Genomic DNA, 26037 nt, shown 5'->3' with positions numbered 1-26037 from the left:
TATTATGAATTGTCGGCTCCCGTAATACAGAGAACACTCATTGAAAGTCATTGATAAAAAAATAAATAAATAAATAAATAAAAAAGCGTGGGGGTCCCCCAAATTCAATTACCAGGCCCTTCAGGTCTGGTATGGATATTAAGGGGAACCCTGCCTCAAATTTAAGAAAAAATTGACGTGGGGTTCCCCCTAAAAATCCATAGCCAGACTCTTCAGGTCTGGTATGGATATTAAGGGGAACCCCGCGTCAAATTTAAAAAAAAATTGACGTGGGGTTCCCCCTAAAAATCCATACCAGACCCTTTATCCGAGCACGCAACCTGGCAGGCCGCAGGAAAAGAGGGGGGGACGGGAGAGCGGCCCCCCTCCCTCCTGAACCGTACCAGGCCACATGCCCTCAACATTGGGAGGATGCTTTGGGGGTCTGTGACCCCTCAAAGCACCTTGTCCCCATGTTGATGAGGACAAGGGCCTCATCCCCACAACCCTGGCCGGTGGTTATGGAGGTCTGCGGGCGGGGGGCTTATCAGAATCTGGAAGCCCCCTTTAACAAGGGGACCCCCAGATCCCGGCCCCCCCCTGTTTGAAATGGTAAGGGGGTACAAAAGTACCCCTACCATTTCACAAAGAAAATGTAAAAAATGGTTAAATAAAACAAACACACTTTTGAAAAATTCCTTTATTAAAAAAAAAAAAAAAAAAAAAAAAAAAAAAGATTCCAGCGGCGGTAATCCACTCTTGCTATCCAGCGACGGACGGTCATCTCTCCAGCGATGTCTCATCTCATCCAGCGCAGCGAATCCATCCTTCTTCTGTCTCCGTGTAGGAGACACTGCAGGCATTCCGGCGGCTGACGTTTCTTATATACGGAGGACGGGGCCACCCGTCACCTGACCCCGCCCCCCTCTGACACAAGGGGAAACCCGGGGTTCCCTGTGACGTATGGGTGACCCGCACCCCTCTGATGTAACACAGGCAGGTTTCCGTTACATCAGAGGGGGGCGGGGTCACCCATACGTCACGGGGAACCCCGGGTTTCCCCTTGCGTCAGAGGGGGGCGGGGTCAGGTGACGGGTGGCCCCGCCCTCCGTATATAAGAAACGTCAGCCGCCGGAATCCTTGCAGTGTCTCCTCCACGGAGACAGAAGAAGGATGGATCGCTGCGCTGGATGAGATGAGACATCGCTGGAGAGATGATCGTCCGTCGCTGGAATCTTTTTTTTATTTTTAATAAAGGAATTTTTCAAAAGTGTGTTTGTTTTATTTAACCATTTTTTACACTTTCTTTGTGAAATGGTAGGGGTACTTTTGTACCCCCTTACCATTTCAAACAGGGGGGGGGGCGGGATCTGGGGGTCCCCTTGTTAAAGGGGGCTTCCAGATTCTGATAAGCCCCCCGCCCGCAGACCTCCACAACCACCGGCCAGGGTTGTGGGGATGAGGCCCTTGTCCTCATCAACATGGGGACAAGGTGCTTTGAGGGGTCACAGACCCCCAAAGCATCCTCCCAATGCTGAGGGCATGTGGCCTGGTACGGTTCAGGAGGGAGGGGGGGCCGCTCTCTCGTCCCCCCCTCTTTTCCTGCGGCCTGCCAGGTTGCGTGCTCGGATAAAGGGTCTGGTATGGATTTTTAGGGGGAACCCCACGTCAATTTTTTTTAAATTTGACGCGGGGTTCCCCTTAATATCCATACCAGACCTCAAGGGTCTGGTTATGGATATTTAGGGGGAACCCACGTCAAATTTTTTCTTAAATTTGAGGCAGGGTTCCCCTTAATATCCATACCAGACCTGAAGGGCCTGGTAATTGAATTTGGGGGACCCCCACGCTTTTTTTAAAATGTATTTATTTATTTTTTTATCAATGACTTTCAATGAGTGTTCTCTGTATTACGGGAGCCGACAATTCATAATAGCTGCGAGTGATTTTAAAGGACTTTTTTTCCTGCATAAATGACACTTTGTGCAGGGACAGTTCTAAGCACGGGAAACATGCGCCCCTTCACAGGCATACTATAGACAACCCCCCCCCTACGAAATTTAAAGGAATATTACACTTTTATTGTTTCACTTTAATCATTATTAAAATCACTGCTCCCGAAAAAACGGCCGTTTTTAAAACTTTTTTTTGCATTGATCCATGTCCCCTGGGGCAGGACCCAGGTCCCCAAACACTTTTTAGGACAGTAACTTGCAAATTAGCCTTTAAAATGAGCACTTTAGATTTTGAACGTTGGAGTCCCATAGACTTTAATAGGGTTCTAAAGTATGCTATATACTAGCTCCGTCGAATCTTCTTTATACATTCGACAGACACCATAAGCCTTCAAAAACAGATTCGACCATGATTCATGTGGATTTTCGGACGAATGCAATTTTTGAACGAAAAACGAAATAAATAAAAAACGAATTTCGGGAGTAACTAAATAAATTAAGTTTTCAGACGAAAACAAAATTCCGAAACGAAATATTTTACTCTGCACATGTCTAATATATTGTAGTCCAATGGAGAGATACTCTGGGTGGAAGTTGAAAAGGATACTGCTAAAATTGCAGAAGCGTTATCACCCTCCCCTCTTTATTTGCTTATAGTTATCTACTGCATATACAGATATATGTGTATATATGTATATGTGATATTTGGAGGTTATTTAGCTTAAAGCGGAGGTCCAGCTTTTTCTTTTTTTTTTTAAGTCAGCAACTACAAACACTGCAACTGCTAACTTGCGATGTCGGGCCCCCCAGGCTGATCCGTACATCGGATCGGGTGCAGGCGTCGCCTTCCTAACTAAGGTAAACAGGCAGTTGAGCCTTGCAGGTTCACTGCTTGTTTCCTACTGTGCATGCGTGAGTCGCATGGTGCTTTGTGAATGGCCCTGTTATTTTCTGGGACACACACATGTCCCAGAAGACAACGGGGCAGCTCGCCAAAGAAGAGGAAGTGAAGGAAAAGCGCTGCAGAATAGGAAGAGTCGGAAAAGGAAGACTGCCTAGCAACAGGCATTTTTTTTTTCTTTCAAATTTTATTTATATGTTTTTTGGATAATGTTAATGTAATTTTTTATTTTAAGGTGGACCTCCACTTTAAGTGAAGAGCTTACCAGTGAGAAAAGTCCTCGCTTGTTCTGCCATTTTAAGAGCTTGTTGGCCCACTTTTACTAAACAAAAACAAAAGTCCATCAATGATTCCCACATAGGGATTTCAACCTTACACAGCAACAATGTTAACAAAAAATACTGAGCTCTCTGGTCAGCATGGCTGCTCAGGCTGTGGCCTCTGTCCTCTTGGACCCAGGACTGGAGATTTCCTCCTACCCAGATTGCTGCAAAATCTCCAGGCTCCAGGTCCCCAACTGGATCAAACCAGAGAGGAAACTGACAAAACAGATTCCTCCACATTAAACAATCATTTTGGAACCCCTCAACATGTCTGGTTGAAAATCCTGGGCAACATAGCTAATTGCACTGTCACAATATATACTGTGTGTATATATACAGTATATAAAGGTTATCTATATTTTTTATTGCTTTGTTTTGGCAACATCTATGTCCTGGAGTATGTGTGATCATCTGGCTGATTGATTTTATTGCCTCAAATACACCATTATTTCTTACAAAAATTGGATTTCAGAACCAGATGATGAACGTCCATATGTCACAATATTAGCATTTGCATTGCCACATAGTCACTTTTTGGCTTCGCATAGCAGCATTCATTCAAAGAAATATTACCTAAAGGCATCATAGTACACATCAAAGTTACAGTTTTCATGGCGTTTGTGAAATTTGGTGTGCATGAGATGCGCGGGCAGGGATCATAAATGGGTATATTCACAGCAGTATAGATAAGAATTATTTTTTTTTCTATTAGACCCCTTTCACACTGGGGCCACAGCCACATTAGCCCACGTTTTAGCAGTGCTTTACAGCTCTTTAAGCGCCGCTTTTTGGCCACTAACTGGGCGCTTTTAACCCCCAAAAAGAGGTTAAAGCCTCCCATTTTGCATGGCTTTTAAGGCACTTTGAAAGTGCTGTCATTCGAATGGGCACGGCAGGGGCATTTTGGGAGCGCTCCCAACCCGCCCCAATGATGCAGCTTGCAGGACTTTTTTTCCTGCCCCACAAGCACACTTCCCCATTGTGAAAAGGCACACTGGAATGAATGAGAGGCGGTTTTCATGCATTTAGCAGAGGCTATTTCTAGAGCTAAAGTGCCTGAAAACTGCCCTAGTGTGAAAGGGGTCTTAATTGTCATCCTTAGTCAGTAATGGCAGTATTTAAAATGAAAGTGGTAATTTAAGGCAACAATTGTACTAAATTCTGTCCCATTAAATAGTAATTCTAATTTCACAATACATAAACCTCCAGTTGTTTTATGTTTTGGCAACACTCCTAAAATATTTAGCTTTTGTTTTATCTATAGTTTTGAAGAGTGCTGCTTCCAGCTTTCTCAGACTTTCAGATATTGTATATTCTAGTTATTTAAATAATAATGAACGGCTTGGTTTTGTTTTTCCTAAATATTAGGGCATTTGCTTAATGCATTTGCACTTGTTAAGGGGGCATGAGATGATCTACGAGTACCTTAATGTTGGATATTTAATTGGAATATATATATATATATATATATGAGGAAAACATCATGAGTTACATATGTGCATTTAGCAGCAATTTTTAGGCAATTTAATACACTTCCCTCCAGCTTTCAATTGATAAAACAACCAAATGAATCAATACATATAACCATCAGATTCGATTGAAACTGTGAATAATTTAAACTGTTGATGTTAAGAATGGAATGAATTAGTGGAATGAATTAATGTTTAGGTATGATTTGCGATAAATGTCATGAATCTCGTTTGAAGTTTGTGAACTTTGCAGTGAACACCACTGAAAAAGTCTATAGGATACAAATCATGTTGTTTAAATTCTTGCCTTTTTGCAGGCCTAATAATCTATTATCAAATATGGACCAATGTTAAAATTATATTGTGATATTAATCCCAAAAGCAAACATTTATTATATTGCAGCTTACCAATTCTTAGATGTGATTGCTGCATTTGTTTTTTTTGTAGGCATTCTTTTTTCATTTTCATCGGCCGATCCAGCCAGTAAGTCTTTTATTTTTTAAAAGAATAAGCTCTCTTGCAGAGGGATGAGGCAAACCATTAAATACTGGTGCTTACAATGATCAGCTTTTATTAATAAAAAAATGGTGCGACCTGACACAACCTATTAGTAGCAGCAAGCAAGCCTCCATCCCAGATATGTGTTCAACATTCAAAAAAGGGCAAATGGGACTTTAAATGAGGCGTGTTGCTGAGTAAAAAATATATTTATTTGTTGGGTATAAAACCATATCACAAAAAGTGTCGAACTCATATAGGACACAGTTAATTATAGTACATTTCTTTGAATACATTTGTTTAGATATACAGTCATTTTGCAAGGTACAATACAACATCAGTAGCAATGCAGATGTGTAGATATACTCATCCATTCATAAAACCAATAAACATTAGCCATTGCTTATAATAAGTCGAAATAATCTGGGCATCAGTTGGATATATACTCGACGCACGTTTCATGGCTCTTGCCAATCATCAGGAGTACAGATGCTCTGAAATTAGATCAAAAATGTCTATAAATATGGGATAACCTTTAAACGGAGAACAATCTCTCTAGAAAAGGGGGGGGCTTTACCTTACTGTCCGGCCCATAGGTGACACCAAGCATCTGTCCAGGAGATACAGAGGACAGGGATATCGATCTCCCCCGGGGCTGAGGTGAGGAATCGCACCCAAAACGAGGATCGCAGCTGCGTAAAGCCCAGGTGACCATGATAGTGTAGAATGTGTGCTTACCAGGGCATGCTATTCTGCAGAAATATAGAGATAAAGCCTATTGAAATTATTTTACTATTGATGGAACAGATCCATACTTGTAGGTAAATTAAATAAATGGTGTGCAATTAATGCAATCATTTTAAATGCAATAGTCTCAGTTACCTGGTGTATAATTCTATGGCTGCAGATATGCATGGAATCCTGCTTGTGTGACTGAATCAAGGTGAAATGGTCAGCTGGTTACCACAGACAGCCTAAATCCCCAGCAAAGGGCGGGTCCCCACCAGCGTCATGAAGCTCCAATAGGTGGAGAAAGAAGGAAAAGAGCTCCAAGCTCAGGTGTGTAATCCCACCCGAGCAGAGCAAACAATCATGACACCGATGCACAGGAGGCAGGCCCCCAACCCCAGTCACTAAGAGAGACAATGGGGGGAGGGGGAGAGACTGCCATGCATCGCAGCCCCGGGGTCAAAGGAACATCCTAACAGCCCCCAACTCTCCAACCGCAGACAGGTTCACCCATGGCCGACAGAAGTGCACTAATCGAATTACATCCCATACATTATATTACATAGATCCATATATCAGCAATACAAGACCATACGAGTATATATAATATTAATTCAAAAAGAAGTTTTTAGATCCAGCCAGTGGCCTATTGAGAGGAATATAGAAATGGATGGGTAATTTAACTATTAAAGTTGGGGTATGGCAGGTCATAAGGGAATTGGGTATCTTCTACCCCATTTAGCGATAAAAAAATGGTGCGACCTGACACAACCTATTAGTAGCAGCAAGCAAGCCTCCATCCCGGATATGTGTTCAACATTCAAAAAAGGGCAAATGGGACTTTAAATGAGGCGTGTTGCTGAGTAAAAAATATATTTATTTGTTGGGTATAAAACCATATCACAAAAAGTGTCGAACTTATATAGGACACAGTTAATTATAGTACATTTCTTTGAATACATTTGTTTAGATATACAGTCATTTTGCAAGGTACAATACAACATCAGTAGCAATGCAGATGTGTAGATATACTCATCCATTCATAAAACCAATAAACATTAGCCATTGCTTATAATAAGTCGAAATAATCTGGGCATCAGTTGGATATATACTCGACGCACGTTTCATGGCTCTTGCCAATCATCAGGAGTACAGATGCTCTGAAATTAGATCAAAAATGTCTATAAATATGGGATAACCTTTAAACGGAGAACAATCTCTCTAGAAAAGGGGGGGCTATACCTTACTGTCCGGCCCATAAGCATCTGTCCAGGAGATACAGAGGACAGGGATATCGATCTCCCCCGTCATGATTGTTTGCTCTGCTCGGGTGGGATTACACACCTGAGCTTGGAGCTCTTTTCCTTCTTTCTCCACCTATTGGAGCTTCATGACGCTGGTGGGGACCCTCCCTTTGCTGGGGATTTAGGCTGTCTGTGGTAACCAGCTGACCATTTCACCTTGATTCAGTCACACAAGCAGGATTCCATGCATATCTGCAGCCATAGAATTATACACCAGGTAACTGAGACTATTGCATTTAAAATGATTGCATTAATTGCACACCATTTATTTAATTTACCTACAAGTATGGATCTGTTCCATCAATAGTAAAATAGTTTCAATAGGCTTTATCTCTATATTTCTGCAGAATAGCATGCCCTGGTAAGCACACATTCTACACTATCATGGTCACCTGGGCTTTACGCAGCTGCGATCCTCGTTTTGGGTGCGATTCCTCACCTCAGCCCCGGGGGAGATCGATATCCCTGTCCTCTGTATCTCCTGGACAGATGCTTGGTGTCACCTATGGGCCAGACAGTAAGGTATAGCCCCCCCTTTTCTAGAGAGATTGTTCTCCGTTTAAAGGTTATCCCATACTTATAGACATTTTTGATCTAATTTCAGAGCATCTGTACTCCTGATGATTGGCAAGAGCCATGAAACGTGCGTCGAGTATATATCCAACTGATGCCCAGATTATTTCGACTTATTATAAGCAATGGCTAATGTTTATTGGTTTTATGAATGGATGAGTATATCTACACATCTGCATTGCTACTGATGTTGTATTGTACCTTGCAAAATGACTGTATATCTAAACAAATGTATTCAAAGAAATGTACTATAATTAACTGTGTCCTATATGAGTTCGACACTTTTTGTGATATGGTTTTATACCCAACAAATAAATATATTTTCTACTCAGCAACACGCCTCATTTAAAGTCCCATTTGCCCTTTTTTGAATGTTGATCAGCTTTTATTAGTTTATCCAAAAACTATCCCAAAAAGAAAAAAAAGTTGTTGCTTTACTTGCTTATAAAGTATTAGTGGATCATCAAAATGTGGAACTTGAACAAAAGGAAAAAGGGCACCAGGTAAATGTGAGTAAAGCAACAAAAATGTATTAAGTATTCACTTACATAAAAGAATCTTGCATACTGCGTTCAGAGGTGGTGTGGTATGCTGTTCACAGAGGCAGTAGGCAGGATGGACTGTAGGACGACTGTGTACACAAGCATGGACTTGATGAGAAGGACATCCGAGGCCGGCGGCACCAGTAGGCTCCAAAGCGCCGCTGTCAGAGTGCCAGACAATTGGAACACCAGATGAAAGCGGTGACTGCTTGCATGAACCTGGATCCGCCCCAAAGGAATTCTGAAAGCTGGCAGCATCAGCAGGCTCTCGTACACCACTGCAAACATGAAAAGATGAGACATGAGCTGGGGAGGGGGCGAGCCACAATGCATTTCGGAGGTCCTGCATCCTTCTTCAGGCTTCCATCTGGTGTTCTGATTCTTTAGCATTCTAACAGTGGAGCTTTGGAGCCTGCTGGTACCACCAGCCTCTGATGTCTTCAGTGGGTCTATACTTGTGTACACAGTCATCCTCCAGACCATCCTACCTACTGCCTCTGTGAACAGCATACAACACCACCTGTGCATGCAGCATCCAAAATTATTTTATGTAAGTGTATACTTAATAAATTGTTGTTGCTTTTCCTCACATTGACCTGGTGCCCTTTTTCCTTTTGTTCTTTGTCTCTGAGGGAATCCCATACTGTATTAGGTGCTGTTGACTTGTGTATGTCCCTTAATACCACCTGCTGAATCATCCATTTGGCCCCTATACCTGCTTTGTTTTCTACCATCTCCCTGCTATATTTGGACTATATAGACTTTACCTTTCCCAATAATCAGTGTTTTATTATTATTATTATTTAATAATTCACCCACACTCAGTTGTTGGTTTGTTTGCAAATGTGGAACTTGGATGACCACACATCAAAAAAATAAGATCCAAAAATGTATTGTGAAATACAAAACATGTCCAAACAAACAGGTCAGCCTGAAGGAATTTGAGCAAGTAAAACAGCAAAACACCTTCAGCACATCCTGAAGTCTAACGGAACAAAAAACCTGTGTAAGCATGTGGAAGCACCCCTTTGTGATCGGAAACCATCATGACTCACACGTGGCTCTACAAAGGAAGGAATCGTTCATCTCACTCTTCACACACTGGATGTCTTGGCCCTATTCTGGAAACATTTCAGGAGATACATAGCAGAGCACAACTTCTCCTACCAGCTCTTGCTGACACAATAAGTTAGGATGACCAAACATCTATGGTTTCCGGGGACAGTCCTCCGATTGAGGACACTGTCCCTGGACCAAGTCTGTCCCTGGTTTTGTCCCTGGATTGGATTTGAACAGGGACTTGTGCAATTTCAAAGACAGTGAGTGCAGAATAAAAAAAAATAATCTGAATTACACACCTCCACTCCGCCACTCCTACTAGCTCAGGGGGGTGCCGTTTTTCCCATTATCTGTGCCCCTTTCTGATGATCATGTGCTGGTCGGAGCGGAGGGAATATTTCTTCAGTTTCAGGTGCAGACCCATTCAGCTCTGCTTGCATGTTCTTCTGCCTTGGCTCAAGTCCCGGCCAGCCACCTGCCTACTTATCTCCTTGCCTTCCCTGGCAGAGTTATCGTCCTCTGCTCCCCACCCAGTAGTAGCCGGGGCCTAGAGAGGAAGACTTGACACGCTGTAAGGCGATAGGCAGAGTCGCTGATCAGCACCATTACCAGTAAAAAATAAAAATGTCCCCGGATTTCATTTTAAAAATCTGGTCACCTTACAATAAGTCCTAACACACTATTCCTAACCTAACACGCTATTCCATTGTGACAGGCCAGGTCCCTGGGACCAGCCCTTGCGATGGCTGGGGACTTAATTACAGTAGCCCAGCCACTCAGGGGGTGTGCTTCCTGGACCGTCTCAGCAATTGGGAAATTCCATCACTCAGCCACCATCCCATGGTGGCTGCTCCTCCTTTGTTTTCCCCATGCCAGCCCCGGGTCGCCTCCATAGTAAGGTATCCAGGTAAGAAACAGCTGTACCTCACATGAGTTCCAAATATTATTTATTGTGAAGTGTTAATATTATATATTAGAAGTGACACCATAGGACACTAGCAGTGGTCTAGGTATACGTGTTTTACACAAAAGATGTGCTTATTCGTTAATAATGAATCAATAACAAATAAGCACATCTTTGTTGTGTGAAACACATTTACCTAGACCCAGAGGCGTCACCAGCCTGGGGCCACGGGGGCCCTGACCCCACCAACATCATACTGGGCCCCTCATGTGCCCCTTCAACAGGGCAGGACTGGCCTACTGGGATACTGGGACATTTCCCAGTAGGCTGCCTGCCCTGGGGCCACTTTGGATCTATGTTGTGCGTGGCTGCAGTGCAGCGCTACCCTCCCTCCTTCTCACGCACAAGCACAGCAGGAGACCGCTGTGTCACAGAGCTGTGAAATCATGTTCTGCCACGCTATCACAAAAGTCCTGTCCTCCTCCTAGACCAGCTCGTGCGATAGATGCAGTGTTCTGTCTATCACACCAGCTGGTCTAGGAGGAGGGCGGGACTTTTGTAATAGCATGGCAGAACAGGATTTCACATTCTGGTCCGTAACACAGCACTAAGGCTGCAGTTATGGTGAGGCTGTCATGAGGGCACAATGAGGCTACACTGAGTTCACAGTAAGGCTGCAATGAGGGCACAGTGAGGCTGCAATGAGGGCACGGTGAGGCTGCAATGAGGGCACAGTAAGGTGGCAATGAGGGCACGGTGAGGCTGCAATGAGGGCACAGTAAGGCGGCAATGAGATGGGCCTGGTGAGGCTGAAATGAGGGCACAGAAAGGCGGCAACAATGGGCACAGTAAGGGAGCAATGATGAGCACAGTAAGGCGGCAATGATGGGCAAGGTGAAGCTGCAATGATGGGCATGTGAAGCTGCAATGATGGGCACAGTGAGGGTGCAACGATGGTAAGGTGGCAATGATGGGCACAGTAAGGCTGCAATGAGGGCAGGGTGAGGCTGCAATGAGGGCACAGTAAGGTGGCCATGATGGGCACAGTAAGGTGGCAATGATGGGCACAGTAAGGCAGCAGTGAGGGCATGGTGAGGGTGCAATGAGGGAACAGTAAGGCAGCAATGATGGGCACAGTAAGGCGGCAATGATGGGCACGGTGAGGCTGCAAGGATGGGCGCGGTGAGGTTGCAATGATGGGCACAGTTAGGCTGTAATTAGTGCATGGTAAGGCGGCAATGATGGACACAGTAAGGCTGCAATAAGGGCACAGTGAGGCTGCAATGAGGGCACAGTAAGGCGGCAAAGAGATGGGCATGGTGAGGCTGCAATGAGGGCATGGTGAGGCTGAAATGCTTTTTATCCTTATGTTTACTTCAGGAAGGGGGAGAAGGAGGTTCTGCAGCAGCAGGGACAGTCAAAGATTCAGGCTTTTAGTGCAGGTGATGGAGGAAGAAGGGAACAGGACTCTTATCTATTCATGTTGTCATGTATTTACTCGGCCACAACCACCCTAACCTGCCACCATTACCTAACCTGGCACTACCACCCTAACCTGCCACCATTACCTAACCTGGCACTACCACCCTAACCTGGCACTATTACCTAACCTGGCACTACCACCCTAATCTGCACTATTACCTAACCTGGCCCTACCACCCTGCCCTATATATATATATATATATATATATATATATATATATATATATATATATATATATATATATATATAGGGCAGCCATCAGAAATTTTGGGGCCCCTTACACAGCTTTAAGCCTGGGCCCCCCCGGGGCCCGACCCAACATTCTTCAGGGCCCGTCCACTGGTCGCCCCACTGACCATCCCATCGAGTTCTTGGGTGCACCCACTTTTTTTTAACACTCTTGCACCTTAATATATGAAAAGTGGATTAAAAGTCATCAGTGCTTTTACAGTGGGGCGGAGGGTGTGTCAGCGGTAAAGAGCTGCTATTTTTAGCGGCACTTTACTATCAAATTCTAAGTGGGGGGTGGGTGCTCGCGACCAATTCATATTTATTTCCTCTCCTCCTCAGCTGATAAGCAGGAGCGGGGGTTTGACCGACGGTGTAATGCCTGTACCCCCCTGATGTATGTGTATTGTAATATTTGGGGGTTATTTTAGCTTAAAGGTAGAGCTTACCAGTGAGCTGGATCCACACCAGATGTCGTTTAAGGGCTCGTAGGCCCACTTTTATTAAAGAAAGAAAAGTCAGATAACAAAATAGTTGCCCACACAGGGGTTTCAGCTTTCCACAGCAGTAATGTATGTAGAACCAAAAATACCAAGCCACCTGGCTCTCTTTAGCAGCACTGCTGCTCAGACTTCTGCTGCAGCCCTCTTGGCTCTTTAACAGAGTTCCTGTACACCCAGTACCTCAGCACTCTTTAACAGCTTCTCTTTCAGCCCACAAGCTTGGACCCTCTGTCTGCTCTGACAGACCGACCTGTGCAGACATGCACACTTCTCCCTTACACGCCTGGACTCCTCGGGAGGGTGGAGCCCAGAACCATGGTGTTGGCTTTGTTTTAAGCCCAAGACCCACCTGTGTAATCATCCAGCCAGACTGCTGGCTGTTCCCAAAACCCGGTCCCAGGATTGGAGATTCCGTACTACCACAGTATATATATATATATATATATATATATATATATACAAGTTTTATAGTTGGACCCCCTACTTTTGTTCCTGTCTCGCCACGTGCCCCCCCTAAATATGAAAACACCACTGCCTAGACCACTGCTGGTGCCCTATGATGTCACTTTGTATATCCTAATAAATATTATTTGGAACTCACGTGAGGTGCAGCCATTTTGGACACTTTTCACACAGACATTAATGGGGCAACGTTGAGTGAATGTAACTTGTACTTTCCAAATAATGGCATACATTAGAGTTTTAAACTCCAGTACACAAGAGGGGGCAGCTGCAGTATGGACATTGACTGTTTGAACCAATCACTTAACTCAAATGTATTTGAGTCCAAAGTCCATTTCTCCAAAAGTGAAAAACATGTATAATTCAGAAAACAACTGCATCCAGCATCTTCTGTAATCATTCCTTCCCATCTACACGCCCCCCACCATTGGCAGACCACACTGCTAGCAAGGAGACACATTTTTCATGAGGGCTTATTGACAGCACTCTTCTCTGGGGTCAGCACTAGGGATGAGCCGAACAGCCCCCGGTTCGGTTCGCACCAGAACTTTCGAACGGACCCCACGTTCGTTACGAACGTTAGAACCCCATTGAAGTCTATGGGACTCGAACGTTCGAAATGGAAAGTGCTAATTTTAACGGCTAATATGCAAGATACTGTCCTAAAAAGGGTTTGGGGACCTGACTCCTGCCTCAGGGGACATGGTTCAATGCAAAAAAAAGTTTTAAAAACGGCCGTTTTGGCGGGAGCACTGATTTTAATGACGATTAAAGTGAAAACAAAAAGTGAAATATTCCTTTAAATATGGTGCCTGGGGCGTGTCTGTAGTATGCCTGTGAAGTGCCACGTGTTTCCCGTGTTTAAAACAGTCCCTGCACAAAATGACATTAAACGGAAATAACACCATTTAAAACTGCTTGCGGTGTTAATGTTATATCTGGTTCCTGCAATATGGTTGAAAATCATTGAGAAAAATGGCATGGGTAGCCCTCCCTGCCCATTACCAGCCTATTTGGGTCTTGTACGCATATTAAGGGGAACCCTGTACCCATATTAAAAAAAGGAAATGCGTGTGGCCCCCAGGCCCTATATACTCAGAACAGCAGTATACAGGCGGTGCAAACAAGACAGGGACTGTGTAGGTTTGTTGTGTTAAGTTGAATCTGTTTGTAATTTTCAACTGGTACATTTTTAAAGTGTAGCTCCAGTCAAAAAAACTATTTTTAAGCTTTTTGGAAAACATAGGGAAGGGTTATCACCCCTGTATAATTTGTTTTGTCGTCCATCTTTTTTCATCTCACTTGCTGCTGTCTGATGTTTGTAAGTTGGATGTTTGAAAGTAGGGGCCTGCCCTATATGCTCTGCAGAAATGGCGGAACAAGGTGTTGGTTTTGCCACAACATTGTAAGCCCTCAAAGTGACTCCTGCCTGTGGCCAATCATGGCTCTCCTCGCTGCTGGCGCTGCGATTGGCCAAGCATGCGGGGTCACAGTGCATGCTTGGCCAATCATGAGCCAGCAATGCACTGCGCCATCGCAGTGCATTGTGGGCCGTGCGCGCCACACGAATTTTGACGCGAACGGACCAAGAGTTCGGATTTCGCCGAACGGACGAACAGCCAATGTTCGAGTCGAACGTACGTTCGACTCGAACACGAAGCTCATCCCTAGTCAGCACCATTCACAAAACAAGCTAAAGATCCCTCAGCACTGTGGCACAGTGGATGTTTGCTAGAAGCCACAGATCTGTCACACAATCCTACAGTGTTGACTGGTTATTTAATATTGAATTTATAAATTTACAGTCACTGGCGCAGCTGTGTGATAGATCTTCAGCTGCTAGTAAATGTACATGGTGGCAGATCTATTACACAGTGCTGTCTGTTCATTTACAAATTCATTAGTAAACAATCAGTCAGCACCACAAGGCCCTGTGATACATGTGCAGCTGTTAGTAAACATACACTGCACTGTCAGATCTATCACACAGTCCAATGCACAGACTTTTTTTCATTCTTTAACCACTTGAGACCCGCGCTATAGCCGAATGACGGCTACAGCGCGGATCTCCTTTTCCGGGACTACGTCTATTGACGTAGTCCCGTGCCCGAGCGGCCTGCGCGCCCCCTGAGGGGCGCGCGGCTCGCTCTGTGATCGGCGAGTCTACGAGACTCGCCTGATCACCGATCCATGCAAGGGGTCGATCCCGACCCTTATCACGTGATCAGCTGTCAGCCAATGACAGCTGATCATGTGATATAACGGAGCCGGTAATCGGCTATTATTCCTCCTCGCGCTGACAGCGCGAGGAGAAAAAAAAAAGCCGATCACCGGCGGCCGTGATCGGGACATCAGTCCCGATCTCGGCCAGCCCTGCCAGTGCCCACCTGCCCCCTGCTTTGCCTGCCTGAATAAAAAATGTGTCCCCCCTGTCAGTGCCACCCAGCAGTGCCCATAGTGCCACCCAGCAGTGCCCACAGTGCCACCCAGCAGTGCCCACAGTGCCACCCAGCAGTGCCACCCAGCAGTGCCCACAGTGCCACCCAGCAGTGCCCACAGTCTGCCTCAACAAAGGTGCTGCACCCCAGTGCCACATATCCGTGCCCAGCAGTGCCGCCCATCAGTGCCCAGCAGTGCCGCCCATCAGTGCCCAGCAGTGCCACCTTTTAGAGCCACCTATCAGTGCCACCTATCAGTGCCCATCAGTCCCATCTATCAGTGGTACCTATCAGTGCCCCTTAGTGCCACCCATCCGTGCCACCCATCTGTGCCACCCATCTGTGCCACCCATCCGTGCCATCTTATCTGTGCCCGTCTTTGCCCATCAGTGCCGCCTTATCTGTACCCATCGGTGCCGCCTTATCTGTGCCTATTAGTGCCGCCTTAACTATGCCTATCAGTGCCCACCAGTGCAGCCTATCAGTGCCCACCAATGCAGCCTATCAGTGCCCACCAGTGCAGCCTATCAGTGCCCACCAGTGCAGCCTATCAGTGCCGCCTCATCAGCGCACTTCAATGAAGGAGAAAAATGACCTGTTTGCAAAATTTTATAACAAACTATTAAACATGATTTTTTTTTTTTTTTGCATTTTTTTTTGTTTGTTTAGCAAAAAATAAAACTCCCAGCTGTGATTAAATACCACCAAAAGAAAGCTCTATTTGTGGGAAAAAAATGATAAAAATTTCATTTGGGTACAGTGTTGTATGCCCGCGCAATTGTCATTCAAAGTGCATCAGCGCTGAAAGCTGAAAATTGGTCTTGGACTGAGGGGGGTTTAAGTGCCCAGTAAGCAAGTGGTTACAGATGAATTTGTGAATAAACAGTCAGTGCTGTGGAACTGTTCACTGTAGGAGTCTTAGATGGGGGGAGGTGACCAAGGGAAGACTGACAACTCATGCCAGGCAATAGGAGATCTGGGGCCCCTAGACTTAGAGATGGCTGCCACATTTTATGACACATAGTTACTCAGTTACATAGTTAGTAAGGTTGAATAAAGACACCAGTCCATCCAGTTCAACCTGAGTGAGTTTCTATAAGCGAAGGATTAAGGGACTTTAAGTGAAATGTGACCTGGTAAGGTCACCTATTTCTATCCCTTGGGACTTTACATGAAAACATGACCTGGTAAGGTCATGTGTTTCCATCCCTATAATAGTCAAAAGAGGGAAAGAGCAACGGGGGCGGGACTTTAAATGAAGTGCGAAATTACAATAAATTGATATAAATTGGTGAACAGTTGGGAAATTTTAATAAGTTCATAAAGAGTATAACACATACATGATTATATCATTTACAATAAATAAGAGATACTGGCAATACATGATGGTAATAGATTCATAAAAGGTATAACATATACATGATTAGATCCGTTATAATTGGTGCGAAGTACTAACAATACATCATAGCAACATATATGTAGAATATGAACATAATAAAATTCCACAGTCCACCAAATGGAGTTGATATAAGACCGTAAAGCATAAAATGGTGCCTGCATGACGGGTAGCCTCAATATTCTGTGGACAATATTTAAATAGGGCAGGTGTAAAAGCTTGAATACGACTATGAAAGACACGACTTCAATATCTCTACGCGTTTCGTGGCTAATCGCCACTCATCAGGAGCAAGCGTGTACGGTAACTAAAATGAAGAAAAATATCATTATAATATAATAGTAATAACAGGCATGACATAGAGGGGGGGTAATGAGCCAAATCACAATCACAATCCTGTCTTGGTCCTTCCCACACAGGTCTGTCTCGTGGGTGTTCATCTGCTTTGGATGGCGCCCTGTGGGTTGCCTTCATGGCTCCGCCTATCTCAGCTCCCGGGGGGAGGTGCCTCTGATATGGCTGGTGGAGCCCGACGGTCAGTCACCATCAAGCGAACCCTAATATGTAAGCATGCACTCTATGTGGGGTTTGGCTCATTACCCCACCTCTATGTCATGCCTGTTATTACTATTATATTATAATGATATCTTTCTTCATTCTAGTTACCGTACACGCTTGCTCCTGATGAGTGGCGATTAGCCACGAAACGCGTAGAGCTATTGAAGTCGTGTCTTTCATAGTCGTATTCAAGCTTTTACAGCTGCCTTATTTAAATATTGTCCACAGAATATTGAGACTACCCATCATGCAGGCACCATTTTATGCTTTACGGTCTTATATCAACTCCATTTGGTGGACTGTGGAATTTTATTCTGTTCATATTCTACATATATGTTGCTATGATGTATTGTTAGTACTTTGCACCAATTATAACAGATCTAATCATGTATATGTTATACCTTTTATGAATCTATTACCATCATGTATTGCCAGTATCTCTTATTTATTGTAAATGATATAATCATGTATATGTTATACTCTTTATGAACTTATTAAAAATTCCCAACTGTTCACCAATTTATATCATTTTATTGTAATTTCGCACTTCATTTAAAGTCCCGTCCCCGTTGCTCTTTCCCTCTTCTGAGTGAGTTTCTACAATTGTCCCTATCCCTGTACATTGCACACTCACATCAGTCCCTACCCTCAAGGAGCCCACAATCCAAGGTCCTCAATCATATACTAGGGCCAATTTTGGACAGAAGCCAATTAACTTACCTACATGTCTTTAGAGTGTGGGAGGAAACTGGAGTACCCAGAGGAAACCCATGCAGGCACAGGGAGAACATGCAAGCTCCAGGCAGGTAGTGTTGTGGTTGGGATTTGAACCAGCAACCCTTTTTACTGCTAGGTGAGAGTGCTACCCACTACACCACGGTGCCGTTGACGAACATTGTGGGCAGGCCCATGTGGAGGGGCACTGAGCTCGGTGACATTCAGAGTGGCAGGAGACTTAACCTCCCTGGCGGTATGATTATTTCAGATTTTTGCTGCTGAAAGTGGTACAATTATTTTGCATGGAAATTTGGCGTTCTATATTGTAGGCCTGTAATTCTTAGGAATAACTCACTTAAATCTGTCCAAACCATTCTAGTAGACATTCCGGGTATGATAAAGTTTGAAAAACGAAATCATAAATTATAAAATAGTAAATAACTATAAATAATTATACCAAATAATAATATAATAATAATAAAAAATATTCAATAGTGTAATCAAATCAAAAACACTGAAATTTGTTCAGTTGCAGAATTGTCGCTCTCATTAATTTTAAGTGTTTTATGGCTGATCTCCCCACAAATCACTATCGCTCAATTCTGCGAGTGATTCTAATTTATAATTGCAGTCAAAGGATCATTTGTTTTTAAAATAAATGTTCCCATTACAGTTTTTATGCACAAAAAGGGGATATTTTTGTCTTGAGCCCCATACACACTATCAGATTTTCTGCTGATTTTTTCCTTCAGATTTACCAAAACCATGTAGTGCAAGGGCCTGCCTGATTGCATACAAATGGAAACTCCTAAGGTTTGACCTCATATTATATAGTTTTGGTAAATCTGAAGGAAAAAAATCAGCAGAAAATCTGATAGTGTGTATGAGTAGTGATGGACGAACTTCCGACGGGACGTTTCGCGAACGCGGACCGCGAACGCGGCCGATAGTTCGCGAACCGTAACGTTCGCGGCGAGCCCCATTGACTTCAATGGGAGGTGAACTTTGCAAACCTACAGGTCAAATTTGCAGCCACAAAATAATTACTAGCTGTGCAAACATAGTCCCACCACATGGCCAATGACATAACACATGTATGAGATGAATCTGGGATCGACAACTACAAGCATTCTTTTTTTATATGTGAAATTGTGACGAATCAGGACTGTGGAGCGCATGAAGGCAATGGAGGAGAGGAAAGGTCAGGGTAGGCAAAGAAGAGGGTGCAGGAGATGATCACCAGCAGTGTGACATACAGCAATGACACCTGTACCGTGATAGAGTGATCTGACGCCAGCACCGTGATAGAGAGCGCTGACATCAGCAGCGTGACATACAGCAATGACACCTGCACCGTGATAGAGTGATCTGACACCAGCACCGTGATAGAGAGCACTGACATCAGCAGCGTGACATAAAGCACTGACACCAGCACCGTGATAGAGAGCACTGACATCAGCAGCGTGACATACAGCAATGACACCTGCACCGTGATAGAGTGATCTGACACCAGCACCGTGATAGAGAGCACTGACATCAGCAGCGTGACATAAAGCACTGACACCAGCACCGTGATAGAGAGCACTGACATCAGCAGCGTGACATACAGCAATGACACCTGCACCGTGATATACAGCACTGACACCAGCACCGTGATAGAGAGCACTGACATCAGCAGCGTGACATACGGCAATGACACCTGCACCGTGATATAGGGATCTGACACCAGCACTGTGATAGAGAGCACTGACATCAGCAGCGTGACATAAAGCATTGACACCAGCACCATGATATACAGCACTGACACCAGCACCGTGATATACAGCACTGACACCTGCACCATAAGCAGCCCCAGGAGGAAGTCAGCATAGCACAGGGATGGTGGGAGCCCCTCATAATGAGCATAGCACAGGGATGGTGGGGCCCCTCATAATATGCACAGCAGAGGTACAGTCCCAGTAGGAAATCAGCACAGAACAGGGATGGTGGGAGCCCCTCATAATAAGCAGCCCCAGGAGGAAGTCAGCACAGCCCAGGGATGGTGGGAGCCCCTCATAATGAGCATAGCACAGGGATGGTGGGAGCCCCTCATAATATGCACAGCAGAGGTACAACCCCAGGAGGAAGTCAGCACAGCACAGGGATGGTGGGAGCCCCTCATAATAAGCAGCCCCAAGAGGATGTCAGCATAGCACAGGGATGGTGGGAGCCCCTCATAATAAGCAGCCCCAGTAGAAATATGACACCGCTCAACCTCTTCAAACAGGAGGGTACGGGCATATAGTACGGTGTGCTTTTTTTGGACAAGGAAGTGAGCCAAATGAAGAAAGAAGGTCTGTATGCTCGATTAAAAAAATTGTTTATAGACATATACATGGTCTACTGGTCACATGTGTTAGAATTCCTCCGAGATCCATGCCTCATTTATTTTTAGAAATGTGAGGTAGTTAACACTGTCGTGAGCTAGGCGAGTACGCTTATCGTTCACGATCCCCCCTGCTGCGCTGAACGTCCTTTCGGACAGGACACTGGACGAGGGGCAAGCCAACAGTTTGATTGCAAATTGGGCAAGCTCTGGCCAGAGGTCAAGCCTGCCCACCCAGTAGTCCAGGGGTTCATCACTCCTCAGAGCGTCCACATCGGCCGTTAACCCGATGTAGTCGGACACCTGACGGTCTAGGCGTTCCCTGATGCTGGATCCGGATGACACCTGTCGATGGGTCGGCTGAAAGAATGACCTCATATCCGAAGTCACCAACACATCTTCAAACCGGCCTCTTCTTGCAGGCGCTGTTGGATTGGTACCCGCAACTCCTTCTCTGGGAGTGGGAATTGCTCCTCTGCCAGCGCACGCAAAAGCAGAATGCAGCATTTCTCGAAGCAAGGCCTGGAAGTGCTCCATTCTGCCAGCCCTCTGTGACGGCGGTAACATTTCCGCCATTTTGTGTTTGTACCGGGCGTCTAAGTACGTTGCCACCCAGTACAGGTCCTTGACCCTTATGCTTTTTATACGGGGGTCCCTATTAAAACACTGGAGCATTTGCACTAAACTGGAAGCGGTGTGGTGGCCTGGCTCATGCTCATCATCCAGGATAATGTCATCCTCTTCATTCTCCTCTCCCCATCCACGCACAACAACAGGGATCCCAGAAAGGTTTAAAGCATGCTCTTCTTGCTCCTCCTCATCCGCCCCGGCACCATCCTCCTCTGACTCCTCTTCAGACTCCTGTTGTTCACTTGTCTCAGATAGAGTAGCCCCCCCGGAAATTCATCCAGCATTGCGACTTCCTCATCTTCCCGCTCCTGCTCCTCCACAGCTTGATCAATGACACAACGCAATGCACGCTCCATAAAGAAGGCATAAGGTACCATGTCACTGATAGCGCCATGGCTGCAACTGACCAGTTTGGTGATCTCCTCAAATGGCCGCAGAAGTCCGCATGCGTCGCGCATGAGCAGCCACTGGCGCGGTGAAAAAAACCCAGCTCCCCAGAACCTGTTCTGCCGCAGAGTTCATACAGGTAGACGTTAACTGCAAGTTTCTGCTGGAGCAGCCTATCAAGCATATAGAAGGTTGAGTTCCATCGCGTCGGGCAATCGCAAATAAGACGTCTGACCGGCAGATTGTGTCGCCGCTGAATGTCAGCAAGGCGAGCCATGGCCGTGTAAGATCTTCTGAAATGGGTCGAGATTTTCCTTGCCTGCCGCAAGATGTTCTGGACCCCAGGGTATTTGACAACGAATCGCTGCACAACCAAGTTTAAGACGTGTGCCATGCATGGCACGTGCGTAATTTTGCCCTGTTACAATGCGCTAAGCAGATTGGCACTGTTTGTCACACACCACTTTACCAACTGTCAAATTGAGCGGTGTTAGCCACTGATCTGCCTGTGAACGCAGACCTGAAAGGAGTGCCGGGCCAGTGTGGCTCTTGGCTTCCAGGCACAACAGACGCAGCAGATAGGGAGGCATGGCAACGTCTCACCTGGCATGTCGAATAGGTTCTGGGGAGCTTGGGCGGCGCAGCGGAAGAGACGCTAGCAGCGGAAAAGGAGGAGTCAGCCGAGGAGGAGAGGGAGGAGGATGGAGTAGGAGGAGGAGAAGAAGAGCCAGGCCTGCATGCAATCCGTGGCAGTAAAACCAAATCTACACAGGTGCCACGGGTTACATGCTTGATGGCCGTCAGAAGGTTCACTCAGTGGGCAGTAAAATTTATATACCTTCCCTGCCCGTGTTTGCTAGACCACGTGTCTGTGGTCAGATGTATCTTGGCACCGACACTGTGTGCCAGAGATACATTCACTTGCCGCTGAACATGGCCATATAGCTCTGGGATGCCCTTCTCTGAGAAATCCTTCCTGGGACCTTCCATTGTGGTGTTCCAATGGCCACAAATTTTCGGAAGGCCTCCGAGTCCACCAGTTTATATGGCAGTAGTTGGCGGGCTATCAGTTCTGACAAGCCAGCCGTCAACCGTTGGGCAAGAGGGTTATCCGGCGTCATCATTTTTTTACGCTCGAACATAAACGGAAGCCTGCCTTTTTGCAGAAAAACGTGAGCTTGGCGTGATGGAAGGTGGAGTGGAGGACAATTGTGAAGAGAGAGAAGGAGAAGTAGAAGACGAGGCTGGATGGTGAGAGCCTGGAGTGTGGCTTTGTGTGTTCTGTTGCTCTCACTGGGCTCGGTGATGGCTGCTCATGTGCCTTCTTAAGGCGGTCATCCCTAGGTGAGTGTTGGGCTTACCGCGACTAATGCGTTGACTGCAAAGATTGCAGATGGCAACACTATTGTCAGCAGCGGACACGTTAAAAAAAAGCCCACACTGCGGAGACATGTGCCGGTGTCCTGGGAGCGCCAGACGTGACCGTACATGGTCGATGACTCGCTCCTGATACATTAGCATTCTGCTTTGTCCCTCCTGTGCAATGTAAGTTATTCCTGCTTCTCCTCCCTATCTGCTGGTCCATATCTCTCTCTGAACTCCCCTCCTCTTCCTCTCTTGTGGACACCCACGTGACATCACTAGACACGTCATCATCGACATCATCTTCCCCACCGCTATAAGTAGAGATCTTGGAGTAGGCAGCAACACCGGGGACCAACCTCCTCCTTGGGCTGATCTGGGTACTGTCGTCAGACTGCTGAGTGGCGGTTGTTGCTACCTCCTCTTCCTGATCCAATGCCAAGAGTGGCTGCGCATCAGAACTTTCTTGATATAGATCGGAAAATAATTCCTGTGACTCAAGCGGAAGGTATGTGGTGGTGGTGGTGTTGTTGGTGGTAGTGTCTTTGGGGGTGCACATAGCAGAGAGTGAAGAAGAGGGTGCAGATCGAGAGGATGAGGAGGGTGCAGAAGAGTAAAGCTGAGTGAGCCACTCAACCAAGTCTGGTGCTTCCTTTAACCACTTAACAACCGCCCATTGCCGATTAACGGCTTCAGGGCGGTTGTTTAACTCTGAGAGGCCGTTAATTAACGGCCTCCCAGAATTCTGCTCTCGCGCGCCCCCTGGGGCGCGCACACGAGAGCATCCGTGACCGCTGAGTCCAGTGGACCCGGCGCATCACGAATCACGGTAAACGGCCGCTCATCGCGGCCGTTTACCACGTGATCGCTCCGTCAAATGACGGAGTGATCACTTGTAAACAAGCCGGCGTCACGCCGGTTCCTCCCTCCCCCTCTCTGTACCGATCGGTACAGCGGAGGGGGAAGAGATCGGTGTCAGCAGCGATGTGGGCTGCATCTGCAGTGCCCACATCGCTGCTCACCGAAAATTAACCCCTCAATTCTCTGCCAACACTCTGCAATACCCTGCAATACTCTGCAATACCCTGCAATACTCTGCAATGCCCTGCAACACTCCGCAATGCCCTGCAACACTCCGCAATGCCCTGCAACACTCCGCAATGCCCTGCAACACTCCGCAATACCCTGCAACACTTCGCAATACCCTGCAACACTCCGCAATACCCTGCAACACTCCGCAATACCTTACAATACTCCGCAATACCTTGCAACACTCTGCAATACCTTGCAACACTCCGCAATGCCCTGCAACACTCCGCAATACCCTGCAACACTCCGCAATACCCTGCAACACTCTGCAACACTCTGCAATACTCTGCAACACTCTGCAATACCCTGCAACACTCTGCAACACTCTGCAATACTCTGCAACACTCTGCAACACTCTGCAATACTCTGCAACACTCTGCAACACTCTGCAATACCCTGCAACACTCTGCAACACCCTGCAAAACTCTGCAATACCCTGCAACACTCTGCAACACCTTGCAACACTCCGCAATACCCTGCAATACTCTGCAATACTCTGCAACACTCTGCAATACTCTGCAACACTCTGCAACACCCTGCAACACTCTGCAATACCCTGCAACACTCTGCAACACTCCGCAATACCCTGCAATACCCTGCAATACTCTGCAACACTCTGCAACACTCTGCAACACTCTGCAACACCCGCCAATACCCTGCAACACTCTGCAATGCTCTGCAACACCTGCCAATACCCTGCAACACTCTGCAATGCTCTGCAACACCCGCCAATACCCTGCAACACTCTGCAATGCTCTGCAACACCCGCCAATACCCTGCAATGCTCTGCAACGCAATACTCTGCAACGCCATACTCTGAGATACCCAGCCATTCTCTGAGATACCCAGCCATAGTCAGTGATACCCTGCAATACCCAGCCATAGACACCCCCCCTCCCGCCGCCCTCCGCCCTCCGGTGCTTCTATCGAATCGCTAATACGATCAAAGCCAGAATCTTTTTTTTTTTCAGGCTTCCCAGCTTAGAGGTGAGATGTGGGGTCTTATTGACCCCACATCTCACTGTAAAGAGGACCTGTCATGCCATATTCCTATTACAAGGGATGTTTACATTCCTTGTAATAGGAATAAAAGTGATCAAAAAAATTATTTTTGGGGAAAAAAATGTCAAACTAAAATAAATAAAGTAAAATGAACAATAAAAAAAAAATGTTTTTTTTAAAGCGCCCCTGTCCCCATGTGCTCGCATGCAGAAGCGAACGCATACGTAAGTCCCGCCCACATATGAAAACGGTGTTCAAACCACACATGTGAGGTATCGCTGCGAACGTTAGAGTGAGAGCAATAATTCTAGCCCTAAACCTCCTCTGTAACTCAAAACATATAACCAGTAAAAAAAAAAAAATTGTCGCCTATGGGGATTTTTGGCGCCATTCCACGAGCGTGTGCAATTTTGAAGAGTGACATATTAGGTATCTATTTACTCAGCGTAACTTCATCTTTCACATTATGCAAAAATTGGGCTAACTTTACTGTGTTTTTTTTTTTAAGCACAAAACTGTGTTTTTTCCCCAAAAAAAGCATTCGAAAAATTACTGCGCAAATACCGTGCGAGATAAAAAGTTGCAAAGACCACCATTGTATTCTCCAGGGTGTTTGCTAAAAAAACATATATAATGTTTTTGGGTTCTATGTAATTTTCTAGCAAATAAATGATGATTTTTACATGTAGGAGAGAAATGTCAGAATTGTCCTGGGTGCTCCAGAACACCTGATGGCGCTCCATGCATGTTGGGCCTCTGTATCTGGCCACACTGTGTAAAAGTCTCACACATGTGGTATCGCCATACTCGGGAGTAATAGCAAAATGTGTTTTGGGGTGTAATTTGTGGTATGCATATGCTGTGTGTGAGAAATAACCTGATAATATGACAATTTTGTGAAAAAAAAAAAAGTAAAAAAAATCTTGATTTTGCAAAGAATTGTGGGAAAAAATGACAACTTCAAAAAACTCATCATGCCTCTTACTAAATACCTTGGAATGTCTTCTTTCCAAAAAGGGGTCATTTGGGGGGTATTTGTACTTTTCTGGCATGTTAGGGTCTCAAGAATTGAAATAGGCCGTCAGTACTTCAGGTGTGATCAATTTTCAGATATTGGCGCCATAGCTTGTGGACTCTATAACTTTCACAAAGACCAAATAATATCCACCAATTTGTACTT

General features: G+C 45.6%; 1 long non-coding RNA gene across 1 annotated transcript; it reads right to left on the bottom strand.

The window, feature by feature from the left end:
• Positions 1-5393: 5393 nt before the first annotated feature.
• LOC143942182 (uncharacterized) lies at positions 5394-5811 on the bottom strand. The gene is made up of 2 exons (XR_013264728.1): positions 5704-5811; positions 5394-5620 (listed from the first exon to the last, which is right to left on the bottom strand). It is a non-coding gene; the product is annotated as an uncharacterized LOC143942182 (long non-coding RNA).
• Between the last annotated feature and the right edge of the window lie 20226 nt (positions 5812-26037).

This window comes from Lithobates pipiens, unplaced genomic scaffold (assembly GCF_037356315.1).
Source record: "Lithobates pipiens isolate NorthernLeopardFrog02 unplaced genomic scaffold, aLitPip1_a1.2 Scaffold_10, whole genome shotgun sequence".
NCBI classification, from domain to species: Eukaryota; Metazoa; Chordata; class Amphibia; order Anura; family Ranidae; genus Lithobates; species Lithobates pipiens.
This window is presented reverse-complemented; position numbering and strand designations above follow the sequence as displayed.